Here is a 14008-nt window from a genome sequence, read left to right as displayed (position 1 = left end):
GTAAGGAACAGCTGATGTTGAGAGGAGACGGGAAGCTTTGAAAAGTTTTGGTGTGTTTTGGGTTAAACCTTCCTTGCTTCTTCCTCTTCTCATTGCAGAGACTCAGCACTTTCAGATGTCAGGTGGGAAGCCCTCAGTTATCTGAAGTGGTACCAAACACCTGCGTTTAGGAACTTGAATTGATCCCATAAATGGTCCTTGGGCAATTCAGCTCATCTAAAGATACCTGTAGAAAGTAGAAGTGTGAGGGGTTTGAGAGGAAACTCCAAACCTTGTTCTTGGGTATGCCTATTATTGCAAGTTTCAACTCCATCCCTACATGGTGCAAAACCAGTTAGAGGAACCTTGAGCCGTAAGCTTGCTGGTGAACTGGTGCAAATGGGAAGGATGGTGCAAAATTGGGACCATAACTGTTGTGCAAAGGAGAAAAAATAGTGCACTTTCAAAAAATCATAAAGGAGAATGTGAAGAAACATGGAAACATCAAATTCACTTTTAATTGTGTAGATATAGTCACATGGTAACATAAATGAAGAGGCAAGATTTTTAACTCCAACAGTATTCTGAACATGCTTTCACCTTAATATGTTGTGATTCAGATTTGCTATAAAACCTCAGGCTGCAATAGAAAAGAATCTGTTTGCTTATGTTTTTCTCTCAAATGTTCTTGCTCATAGCTATAAACACCTGGAAATCCCAGCAGCATCAGCAATGCACTGCACTGTCCTCACGCTCAAGAGAATGTAAGAGAAGTTGACTGAAGATTGTGTTGACTGGACCACAACAGCCCCGGTACATTTAACTTCAAGACATGTTCAAATGCTTTGTCAGCTCCCCTGCCTGCTGTGAGCTGTAGTATGCACTGGCTGGCAGTTCTGCTACATGGAACCAACATCTCTGCCACATGTGGTCTGGACATTATGGTCATGCTAATGACCGATGCTCCCACCCTTCCCAGTCCCAGAGATCTGCTGTTGTTTCATACTTTGCCAGTCAGAGGTGTGATAAAAGGTGTTAAAGGCAGAAGTTTTTTGGTCTTATCTCATTGAATTCCCCTGCCTTGTGGGTTGCATTTCAATTTCAAATTTTATCTGGATTCAGCCTTGTGAGGATTTAATTAGATCTACAGAAAGAGTAGAACACTGAATAATGCAGAGAGAGGCAGGAGGAAGATCAGCTTTAGAGCTGCATTTGACCTAAAGGACTGAGTTAACATATTCTTGGTAGTTCAGATTTTGGATGTTATAGAGTTCTCACATAGGACATGTTTGTTGGCTCTTTTTCTCAGTGTACACGATGAGGATATATATTTATTTTAGAAAAATACTTAGCCAGAAGGAAGACAACATGTAGAGAAAGATAAATTATGCAGATAATGTTCTGTTATGCACACAGAGTAAAAAGTACAAGGGACATGAATTCCCCCAGGGAGACACCTCTGAGAGGAGAGGCTGGGACAACACACAAAATAAAATAAAATAAAGAAGAAGAAAAAAATGAATTGGAAATAGTCAGTTCTGGCAGATTTTGCTTGGAGGAGAAAGAAGACTGAATGAGCAAAAGATTGTACTGGGGGCAATTCCTTCCAAGGAAAGGACTTTGTATTGGCTGTGTCACTTACCAAGGTCACTACTTCAACTCCTGAGGACAATGTTTTAACCCTGCAGGTATTTACGGAGCTTGGAGTGAGCAACGGGGAAGTGTGAAAAGAATCAATGTAGAAAACAACTGGCAGCATCTCTTCCCACCAGGCTTTCCTTTTCCTCTGAGGTGGGGAACACGCTGGCTTTTTATAGTTGTGGTCTGTGCAATGTGGCCCTTTGAGATCTGGCAGGATTGATTCCTGTGGGTTGTGTGGCCATGCAAGGTCAGATACAGCAGGCAAAGCAGCCCCTGGTCTTATCAGAGACAGGCACAAAAGCACTGCCAAAGGTGGAGTAATAATTGTACTTGAACAGCACAACATAGAGCATCTCAGTGTGCGGTAACAGTTAATTTCATCAGGAACAGCAAGAAGATGCTTCCCTAAAGTGTCTCTTGTTTCACCCTCAGAGCTGTGCCTTGTAACAGCACATCTCAAAACTGGCGTTTTGAATCAGTCCCTGTTACTGCTCCACTGCAGCAGTCTTTCTGATATGTTTGTGCTTCTCCTGCACAATGCAGTGGGCTGAATTGTGCTCAAGTGAACAAACTGAGAGAATGAAATAGGTCAGGGTTTTTCCAACCCTTGGGACAGGTCCATAGGATGGACTCAGTGCACACAGACTTTCCTCGGTCTGTTCAGCGTCAGACTATCTGAGCTGGCTTTTGGAGTCCCTGAGATGAGGTACCGAAGGGATACAGTATACCATAGAGTACGCTGCAGCCATGGGTAGAAATGTAATTGGTTCTTCCTGTGTCGCTGCCATCACAAGCTTCACTGCAGATAAAAAAAATGGGAATTTGTTCCAAATGCTCAAAACCCATGACTCTGTCTTCACAGATACATTTGAGGTGACCTCTGTGCCATGTATTGACCTCCTGCAAGCAGCCACTGTAGAGATCACTCCCGTTCTCTGTGCTCACCCACACTGCATCCACACATTAAGCAAACAGGCTGATCAGTCTTTTGAGTTTGTGTTGACACCTGCAGGTCCAGAGACTTTTTGTTTGTTTATTTTCCCTGTTCTCTTCAGTGCATAATTGGCCAGGTTGCATTCATGTTTTCTTTCCCTTACAGTTTTCTGCCAGGGATTAGTCACAACTGGAGACTGGACTAATTTGCTGATGCTGCACAAAGAATTGTCTCTCCTTGAAAATGGCCTGATGCATTCAGAACTCACAAATGGTATCAGACAAAACATCTGTTCAGGCAAGTGGTTCCTTGTCTATTTTGACTCAGGTAATTGTTGTTCTCTTTTCCTTGTCATGTTTTTTGCCTCCCTTTCTACGTGCAACTTTTTTTTCCTCTATCTTTTGAATTACTTTCTCCTTGCCCTCAGATCTAGGATGGTACCGTACCTTTCACCACATCAGCACCACAGATCTGAGGCATATGAGAGAAGAGGGGCCAACATGTTCCTTGCCGCTAATATGCTCTCATGCCTTGCTTTCTTTTTCTGCTGCCTCCTTTCCACAACACTTGTACCTTGGAGGCCAAACAAAGAAACAACTCTAAGTGGTTTGCTTTCTGCTTACCCCCCTTTCTCTCAGGTCAGAGATATTGTGAATAGTTGCATGTGGACTGTTGTTTTTCACAGCCACCTGTGAATTTGTCCAATCCCAATAGGAGTTATTGGCTTTGACTTAAAATTATTCCCTATTCCCTTTGTAGCAGCTGCTGGCAAAGCTGCTGTTCTCCTGATGGATTTCGTTGGGTCTAAGTTTGATAGCTTACTTACGACAAAGGCCAGCAGTCTGTTAAAACAGTATAATCTGTACATTTAATACTTCCCTGCCTCCAGCTTTCATTTAATCTAAGTGTTAAACGTCATTCACAATGCTGCAAAAAAAAAACCTTGTTGTTTGCAATATTAGGAGGAAAAAGTCATAGGAAATAATGGATAAAAAAGGTAACTACTGAATATCAGCATCTTTGGTTGTTGTATACTGATAAAGGATAAAATAACTGCTGTCTCATACCTTCCTCTTGAGGATTTCCATTCTTGATAAAATTAAATATATGATGCTGAATGTCTGTCTCTCATCAGTACCCTATCTGTGGACTCACAGCTTTCTTGTATTTGTGCTGTTATTTAGAAGTAAAATATTTCCAGGGTTTATTATTTGCCTTTCCCTGTATTGTAAGTGCATCATCTTTTGTCATGTAGCAGTACTTTAGAAAACAGCTGGTGCCCCCAGGGTAAAGCCTTAAACAATGTCCTACTCTGACGAAATTCTGCTTTATCAGCAAACCATGTTGTGCATATTCCTTTCATTGCTTTGCAAATTGCAAATCCAAGTGCTTTTGCATCTAAACAGGATCTCTCTGATCTAAGAGAGAGTAAGAATTATGTCAGAGAGGACACAGTAACTTGACACTTTGACCTACCCTAAATAGCTGGACTTCTTTCACTTGGGCAAATCATGTATTTATAATGACCCATTATGTCATCAGAATACTTCAGCAGAGTTGCTGCAGCTTCAACTTACATGACTATTCTTTTGAAGGGCCAGTCAGAAGAGATGTACCATCAAGATCATGTGCTTTCAAAACACAGTTCTAGGCAGCACTGTCCAAACTGGGCAACAATTAATCAGTTCTGAATAATCAGATCATATAGATCCTTGCTACTCACCAGTTCTCCATTATCTTAGCTCAAATCAAAGCTTAGGCTGGAGAGATTAATTTTGCACCAGTGTTTGAAAATCAGAGGCCTTTCTCCCTATCATATAAAATTGATGTTCATGAGGTGCCTTACTTACTGAAAGCACCACGATATACTTGAGGATTTCAGCTCAAATTCTTTCCTTAAGTACCTTCCCCAGGCCCTTCCTGCCTTTGCTCACCCATGTGTAGTTAACAGGATACATAAGAACAATAGCTCGTTCTCATTCAAGTAGTCTTTGCACTACAGGGACCAGCTGGTGGTCTCCTAAGTGTCCAGGAGATTTTGACAATAAAACCAGCTCCATGTGCTACAGCCAGAGGAGAGGACAAGGGTGATGTACAGACTACCGTGCTGAGTTACCCCCATCTCTTTTCACTGAGCAAGAGACGAGCTGAAATTCTTTGGTGGGCTGCAAGTAGAGGTTCAGGGACAATGTGCTATATCATTCAACAAGTGGATCCATTGCAAGCCATCTTGTTGAGTGAAGGTATAGGAGGAACTGCATGTTACACATAAGTAAGCAGTGAATGTTAATTTCCATGAGGGTTTACTCAGGTACTTTCATGGCTGTTGAGATAAGATGTAAGTCAAGAGAACAGATGACTTAGAAGAAAATAAAATATTTTTTTAAATCAGAGGTGCTCCTCAGTGCTTTTCATGGGAGATGCATCCCACAGTAGTGCAGCAACTGCAGGTATTACTCTGTTTATAGCTTCTGCTCTAGAAGAGATAAATGATACCTGCTGAAGTGTGGGCCATGCATGCTACATGTCTTCTGATTTTTGTCTTCTGATCTTGCCGTCAGTATGTGAGGAAACTCTCCTTCAGCAGGACTTTTGTCTGGAGAAGGCACAGATGCAGTGAAATGTGTTTATTTGTCTGTCCGCTCAGTCAAATGCAGCTAAGGCAGTTGCTGTTTTGAATCTCTTTGCTTGGCTATTTCGTACTTTTGAAAAGCAAGGGGAGAAATAGCTTTTATTCTTGTTTCTTTTTTTTTCCTCCCAAGAGCCATGTTTCCATGACCAAATTTGAAATAAGAGCCCAGCATTTCCAGGTTTCCTTTGACAACTTAGCAGAACAGTGTGGTGCAAAATTTTACCTTTCCCTCTCTTTGCCTTTTAACAGACTTGAGTGCCTCATTGTATGTTGGGAGCATCTCTATTAGCATTAAAGTAACTTGATCCCTCTGTCTTCTTTGGATATGCACATGGCACTTCCTGAACCTCAGTGATTCTCTTTGTGAAATTCTGCTAATGAAAACTGGTCACAGAAGAAGATAAATTGTTCTTGTAAATCTATGGTAAAGGAAGGATATTATTGTATTGCTTCACATCTGTTGTCACTGAGGTGACTGTTCTGGCACACAGTAAAACACAAACAGAAATCCAGTGATGGCCCTGCTGTAGCTTCCTGGAGGGATAAATGTGGAAATAAGTGTCAGGAAAAGGAAATTGCCAGCCATGCTTTCTGTCCTGGCTTGTGGGAAAGGGTTGGCAGGTAGGCCCCTTTCTTCCATAGAGGATGGGATTATCTTTCTCCTTCTATCTGTTAAGCCTCTACTCAGATGAAATTGCCATAAAATACTTTCACATATGATTATTGACCTGATGCCGAGTTCAGGTTTAACCTTTATCCCCTTCCATGATCCTGTGAAAGTTGATAATTTTGAGGATTTCTCCAGAAGCTGCACCCAGAAACCATTTCTGCTGCTTTTGCTACTTTTTAAGTGAAGGTTGTGCTTTTAAAACCAGGAGAGTAAGGAGTAACCACCCCAGCTCACCCTGATGATGCTCCATGTTCACTGTGCAGCTAAACGCATGTGCTAGCATTCATATAATGTAAAGGAGTGATGAATGTAAGTGACAAGGATGGCTGAGAAACAGTATATACATGTGTGAATGTATTTGTTATTGTACTGACTCTCTGTGTGGGGCACTATCTCCCTGGTAAACTTCTGTTGGTAAAATTATCTTCAAAGAGCAATTAAAATCTAGCACATTATGACAAGCTTCATGGAGAGGGTGAAGGTGACTGCTCATCACCAGCTGTTCTGAGTGGAAATCTAGCACAGCAGAAAGCTGAGGCCAGGAGGAACAGCACTTGCGCAGTGCCTGTTGGCCACTGGAATGATTGCTTTTTCAAGGCTGTGTCTTCATACCTTTAATCCAAGTAAAGTGAAGAAATAAATCACTGCGCAGAATTGTCATCTTTCACCTCCTAGCACTAGCCAGAGAGCATAAACATAGCTAAACCACTGTGTTTCAGAACAAACACTCAAATACTCAGAATAAATTAGCAGGTCCTGAGATCACAAGAATGATTTATAAACCAATTATACTGGAAATTTTATTCTCTATTGTTGCTCTGGTAGATTAGGGGTCAATTAGATGTTTTGCTCCTGTAGGAACATAGCCCCATTCTGCCATAAAATGAATTTGGCACACTGGGATTTATTCTGTCTATCTTACAAAATACTTCCAGTTTGTGTAAAAACTTTGAAAATCATTCTGCCAAGGGCCCAGTCTGTAATTTTTAAATATTTTGTCTCTGTTTACTGCTGAAGGCTTTAGCAGGAATACAGAGGGTTCCTTTCTGGTAAAGAGTCTTCATCATCTTCTATCCTCTCATTAGACTATTGATGTGTAGATGATGTTCATGGTGCTGCTGTAAATTATTAGCCATTGAGGAATGGATATCTTTGAGCCTTCAGAGTAGCATGACAGCATCAGTAATGGGTCCCCAGTAGGGGCTATACAAGACACTTGGTGAAGAATAAGAATAGGACCAGGATGTTTAATCTTCCTCCATAACATTTTTTGCTTTCTGATTATATTCAGTTCAGCATTTCCCAAGATGGATGTGATTATAAGTAAGCCACACTGGGCCTTTCTTGCATCTGCTTGTCCAATCTGTCCTTGAACATCAACAATTCTAACATCATTCTGAACCAGACACATTAGACTGAAACCTGTTATGCTCTACACTGGTGAAAACGCATAGTTACTCTGAAGCCTTCAGCCAAGTCATTTTTTGTTGATGAAATCTGAACATGGAAGATAATTTAACTGAGATAGTTAATGATGAAGAGAAAATTCAAGAGAAAACTGTTTTATGATTGTACCCCTAAAGTCTTGCACCACTTTAGCAAAGCCAATTTATTAGTGCATTTTAATTCTCTTGATAATGTGGACTTTTCCACACCTGCATGTTATTTACGGTAATATAAGAGAGAAAGGGAATCCAGCCCAGGGGTTTTGTTTCATTCTTGAATCTACTCCTCCTCCTCCTTTTTTGCAAAATAGAATAACAATGTCACAGCCTTGAATAATGTGGTACTTTTCTACTCCTATAGGATACAGAGAAAAAAACTCCAATCCCAATCACATTTCTTCAATAGGGATGTAAAATCCCAGGCTGATGGTCTTGGTGTTCTGATGCCCAGTATTTTTCATTTCTTGGATGTGGCTTTTAGCATCCCAGAATTGTTTGCATTAAGTGGTGTACATTGAGCAAGGCCCAACTCCCCATATTGCTTCTCTCCCCACATTTCAGTTATCTAACATATGGATACAACAACCACTGCAATAATTAGGACATCACATGACATTCACAAATTGTTATAGAGCAGTTTCAGCATTGGTAGAAGGGTTAAGTAGTCAGAAATCATAAAATAAGCAGTGCTACTAGTGTGAGCTGAAGATCACTAAAGTCGGTGTATTCACATAACAGATAAACACCAAGTTAAGTGTGTGTACAAACTGGACTTAGGGAACGCTTTTAACTTTATTCTCATTATGGATGAAATGGCGTCACAGGTTAGAAGGGTGCATCGAACTCCTTTACAGAGATGGATATCCTTCATGGTGTATTTCTCTGAAGATGATCTTTGTTATATTTGGCTTCCCTTAGCTGGGTGAGAAGTTCTCTAATATTTGCCTGCGTATTATTGTATTGCTGAATGAGGATTTAGTGTTTTCAATTATTTGCTGCTTCATTGAAAACACAACAGTCATTAGAGCCATTAAGGGATTCTTGGTCAATCCACTAAATAATAAAAAGAATCAGAGAGCATGTATAAACTATGAGTTCTTGCTAGCCTGGCTGTCAGCTGGGAATGTGAGCAAATCATACCCACTAGCCATCATAGTCATGCTAACAAAAGCTGAGGCACATGCAAAAATGCAGATAGTCAAATGTTCTTAGGTCGTGTCTCTGAAATATTACAGCTGGGGTTGGAGAGGAGTCTTCTGCTGATGTAAAGTGCTGGTCCTCTATGGATGGTTGCTCAAATATGCAGTGTGTCAAGAATTTCACTGTAGACAACCTCATTCAGTATTTTTTCATTGATAATACATTTACTTCCAAGTGGAATACTTCAGCTACTTGGATGATAATTGTCTTTTGAATTAAAGAGTTGTGTTCATGTTTCCACTAAACATTTTTAATGATGTGAAATAGGCACAATATGGGCCACAGCAGAAAGAACAAGTTACCCAGGGAAGGATAGTGGGTGACCTCCCAGGATGTTGGCTTCTCCACAAGAAGCCCCAGGACACCCTTTTCTTTGTTCCAATGGAGCAGATGCAAAGCAACCAAACCCTTTTTTTTTTTTGTTTTTTTTTCCTGAGGACAAATCACTTCCAAGTACATCTGGTTGAGGTGAAGAATGAGAATATGAATACAGACAATTATGATGGAGTAGAGGCCTTGTCAATTTATACTCAAATTTACCCCCTGGTAACTCATTCATCTGCAGGTCTTGACAGGATGCATGTGAAGTAGTGGGACAATAAAAGCTGTTGTTATGTTGAAAGATGTTAATAGCTGGCCTCGGGGTGAGCTGGGTTTCTAAGACAATCACAGATAATACAGATGACACAGGGGAAACTCAGGAGGCTCCGGAGAATGAATACTCAAGCCTTTATTTTGTAAAATAAAGAGACAAGGGCAATCTCAGTGTGGGGAGTTGTCTAAAGTGTAGGTTTTACAGGGTCTTATTTTTATGGAAAAGTATTTCATGGGACAGCAGGGTGTCTGAACTGCTGGTTACACATATGGAAATACCCATCAAGCATAATTATAGATGGCTATGCCTCAGCAAGTGAAGGTCCAAAGAAAGAAAGCAAGGATGTCCTGAGGGAAAATGCACAGAGAATCCTAGGAAGTGCTCACTTGCACCTCAATTTGGACATGTGGCTAGTGGCAAAATGGCAAATGAGCAAGCAAGAAACTTGAACTTTCTAAGACAGTGCTAGTTATCACAGCCAAGACCCACTGATGTGACGAGGCAAACTGGTTAGAACATATCAGAAGATTTGAAGGGATAAATACACTCCAGAAATGTCAGTCTCTAAAGTTGAATAAGTGACTAACAAGTGTGGAACAGGACATATTTTGGTCTTGGTATCCATAATTTAAGTAGAACCATTTGTTTATTTTAGCTTTCATGTTCTTCTTGTCCTTCTGTCCTCAAATGAGATAGCTTAGTTCAAGCCATTTAAGTCCATGCTAAAACAAAATGCACCTTTGTGATTAATACCTATGAAAACTCAGAGTGACATGGTAATAAAACCATAAAGGTTCAGGTTCCTACAGGGAAATCCAGTTGCGCTTGCTTTGTTGTCAGAATAATGAGGTCTCTGTTTTGCGGTCATAGAGTTAATGCATTTGATGCAGGTAGAATGATTTTCAAGTCATAGGGACCTCTTTGGAAGGAGACAAGAAGCAAAACTTTTAAGAAGTAGCTGGTTCTTATATACCCACATGACACACGACTATGGATTAAGTGTCCATAAAATGTCGATGCTCTGTAATCCCATACTATGCTTGAGAGGTAGCAAACCATTCCACGGCACAGCCCTAAGCCTGTTTTTCCTTTATAATTACCCTGGATATGCATGCAATTTACTGTAACATAGGTTCAGAGAGCAGTTGAGTGCCTATGTTCTTTGAATTTTTCATCACATTGGGGTTAATAGGTACGTAAGTAGTGACATTTAACTTAAAGTGTTTGGGTTTCATGTATTTGGGCCAGAGTTTTCATTATATCTGATAAATATGGAGAGATGCTATTTGTAGTGAAAAAAATCACAAATATTTTAGCCGGTGTAGGGGTCAGAGAAAGCTTCCACTCTCCTCATCGTTTCACTTTTTGACCATAATTGGAATATAACGTCACCATGCCAGATATGTTGTTTTGACTGATTCCTGATGGTGAGTTGCTGGGACTGACTGTTGCTGCTTTGGAAGAGAATGTATTCACATTCTTGGACAAAGTCGTGACGAAGATCATTAAGCACAAGTGTACTGAGTGTTGATGTTTCAGATCAGGTGAAGGATGTGGACTTCAGGAAATTCACTGAATGCTCCTTGTGCTTCAGTTCACCCAGAGGGAAAACTTAAACAAAAAGTAACAATCACACTGAGAAACAGATTTTGGAGCAGGGCAAGCAAAGGACAACAAATACAAAATGATGTGAGACAGAGACTATCCAATGGGTGATAGACAGTTGCTTTCAAGATGGTTGAGCGTGAAGTGTTTCTAAAGTAGTGCTTAGTCACGAGTGGTCTCTTCCCATTACTGAGCAAAGTGAGCATTAGTGCTGCCATGTTCTGCCATCCAAGGAAGAAGACATTATAATATTCACCCATCTCAAACAACAAACATGAGATGCATTGTAAAATCAGTGAGTTCAAGTTAGACTGCTGAATATGCAGTGACTTGCACTGTACAGAGAGGTGCTCTATCCCCCTGTATGACCTAAGGGAAGGTAGGTCCCTGAGGCAAAATTGATGGCCCTTTAGCTCATTCCCAGACTGAGCCCCCACTTCTTCCTTCCCTGAGAACTTACTGTCAGATCCGAACTGATGAGGACTTTCCACTGGAGTTAGGAGAGGGATGCATCTCACTACAGGAACTAAGAGAATCATGGTAGGAACTGTAGAAGGAAGGGAGAGGGGGTAAAATGAGTGGAGCTAAGTGAGGAGATATTGACGTATATGAAAAGATTGCAGAATTTAAGATTATACTGAAAACAACAGTGGTGAGATTAATCTAACCTCACTTCAGGTATCTAATAATCTGTCCTGATTTAGACTTTTTACTTTAGGATAAGATGAATCCTAGTTTGGAAACATCCATTTCTCACCACTGACTACAGTCAGTGGCTGGTGCAGATGAAGTTGTCTGAATTGTAGCTGTGTCTGGTGGCTGGATCTGGCCCCATATGAGTGAGAGTACATTTGCCAGTGCAAATCCCAGTTCGAGCATTTGGGAATTGCTTCCCCTGTCAGTGCAGCCTGCCTGTACAGCCATTTCTACACTCCCAGCAGACTAATTATCACAAAAACTCTCTGTCATTGCTTTGCAATGATCCATAGCTTAACTAATTTAAAAATGCAAATGAATGCTAAATTGCAGCTGAATCTGAACCATCTCTTTTTCTCTCACTCTTTTCACTCTTTTTTTCTTTTTTTCTTTTTTTTTTTTTTTTTTTTTTTGTCTGCTGAGAAAAGAAAGATACATCAGATATTAAATGCTGATGGTGAAAATCAATCTTTCATATTTGAGGTAATTTTCAGTTAGGTCCCAGTGCCAGGGATAGTGACATCATCAGAGTTGCTCAATTGATCCATGATTTGAGGAGAAACAGCTTGGACTTGATCCTCCCTTTGTCCTTACTGACAGAAATAAATGCTGCAGTCTTCAGCTCTTTTCACTGAGAAACTTTCATACTCAAATGATCTCAAATGTTAGGAAGAGGCATTCAGGAAGAACATAAGCTTGTACTGCCATTGTCCTCAAGCACTAAGCTAGAGCTGTTTTGCAGTCATGTGTAGGTTATGTGCCCAGGTGTTTATGAAGAATCAGATGAAGGGGTGTTACCTCTTTAGCATCTGCAATTAGCCAGTTAACACTAGTTAAGCTGTTGGTACATTCAGACTCTATAACACCAGTCAAGATTTTCTCATCGTCTCATGGGTCCCCATCTATCTTTACCTGCTGACATTAACTTTTCTCTGAGACAGTAATTCCTTTGAGGAAGAGGCTACACTATAGCTATGTCTTTGAGAGGGGCATGAACAATGTCTAGCTCCGTGATTTGTGGTCTTTCAGCTGCAGGATCGCATAGATAGTAGTAATAAACATTCATAGACAGGCTTGTTGCTTTCCTAATGACAACATTGCACTGTAACATCAACACTGAGGCTGAATGCTCAGAATGGGACTCTTGAGCATTTAGAGAGCCGTTGATGGGCTCAAAGTTAGGTTGGGACTGCTGCTCTCCATGGACAGTACACAGCATGAAAGTCTGGGAATCTAAACTGCTTACCACTCTCTCGATCATAGATCTCCTTGTAGTCTAGCTGAGTGTGATACTCAGAGAAGAGCACCTGTAACAGGACTCCTCTGTGCTTCAGGGTTATGGATAACAGACCTCCTTAGGAGTTCATCTTCACCTCATATGGTCTTTGTGATAAATGTCATCTTGCTGGGAGAAGCATAGCAAATTACAAGAATCAACCCAGAGGGCAATTGTTGGCAGTTGTATACACAGGACTACATTGGTGTTCACAAAGCGTTTTTCCTATTTTGCAAATTGATGCAGAGATGAAATTTTGTGAGTGTTTTGTTGACACTTGCACACTGCTGACAGATTTCTAAATGGTCTTTGCACAGATGACTGAAATTCAAACTCCAATCCCCACTGTGTCCATTGGTCCCGTACAATCCCATGATGTTTGCTGGGCTGATGTCCCGTGGAGGGCAAACATGGTTCTTTGGTGCTGTGAACCCCCTTGTTGACCCAAAGCAGATGCTCATAGACACACACACCTCTCCTCCCAGACCCCAGACCAGCACAGTGTCTGTGGGAGGAACTGATTTTCAATTAGGATTCAAACCTAACAATGATAGAGTCCTCCTAATCCTTTTACAAAGGTGCGTGTGGTTAATCAAACCATAAAGCCTCAGGCTCTGAGTAGTTTTGTTTACCGTCAGCTTAGTGCCAGATCTCCTGGGATGTCTTCACTGGTTCAGGATGTGCAGAGTGCTTCCAGCCCTCACTTTTGGCTGTAAGGCAAATGTAGCTGTTGCATTGCCTGATGTGGCCTCTTAATAGCTGCTGGGAGGAAGAGGAGCTGTGCAGAAAACCACTAGGTATATTGGTCTGGGTGCAAATGTGTTTGTGAGAAGCCACAGATAATTTTTTGTGTAGAACAACTGCATTCAAAGAGAGAGGAAAGAGGAACAAGACAGGAGTTTTTATTCCCTGCATTTGGCCTGGGGGGTGTTTCTTCTTCTACGCTTGGTTACCCCAGGGATTGTAGCCAGATGTTAGCTGCACCAGCCCAAGGTTTGCTGGCTCTCAGTTTCCTAGGAGCATGGCAGCCCACATTTACAAGAACAGCTGTGTAGTGGGACTATATTTTAGTGGTTCTCCATTATCCTGTGTTCCTGAAGGTGTGAAAAGGTCATTGTTGAAAAACCTGGGACTCTCTAGTAACAGGCTGGCAGTTTTTGTAAACTAAGCAAGAACCTTTGAGGTTTCTCTGTGTATAGCTATTAAAGCCTTTAGGAGTACTGTGGTAACTAGGGATCACCAGCACATAGTGAAGGCATGGCCTTGAGAATTTTCCCAGATACAAAATGTACCCCCTGCAGGGGAAGATTATGAAATGGAAAACCTTGTGTCCTA

General features: G+C 41.1%; 1 long non-coding RNA gene across 3 annotated transcripts in view; it reads left to right on the top strand.

Moving 5' to 3' along the window:
- LOC110359598 (uncharacterized) overlaps positions 1–14008 on the top strand; it is a 167621-nt gene that overhangs the window by 144916 nt on the left and 8697 nt on the right. For all 3 annotated transcript variants that reach the window (XR_010466116.1, XR_010466114.1, XR_010466115.1), the window contains exons 3-4: positions 678–792; positions 2720–2851. This is a non-coding gene — a long non-coding RNA (uncharacterized LOC110359598). The remainder of the gene's footprint in view (positions 1–677; positions 793–2719; positions 2852–14008) is intronic.

The sequence above is a fragment of the Columba livia genome, chromosome 14 (assembly GCF_036013475.1).
Source record: "Columba livia isolate bColLiv1 breed racing homer chromosome 14, bColLiv1.pat.W.v2, whole genome shotgun sequence".
Lineage (NCBI taxonomy): Eukaryota > Metazoa > Chordata > Aves > Columbiformes > Columbidae > Columba > Columba livia.
This window is presented reverse-complemented; position numbering and strand designations above follow the sequence as displayed.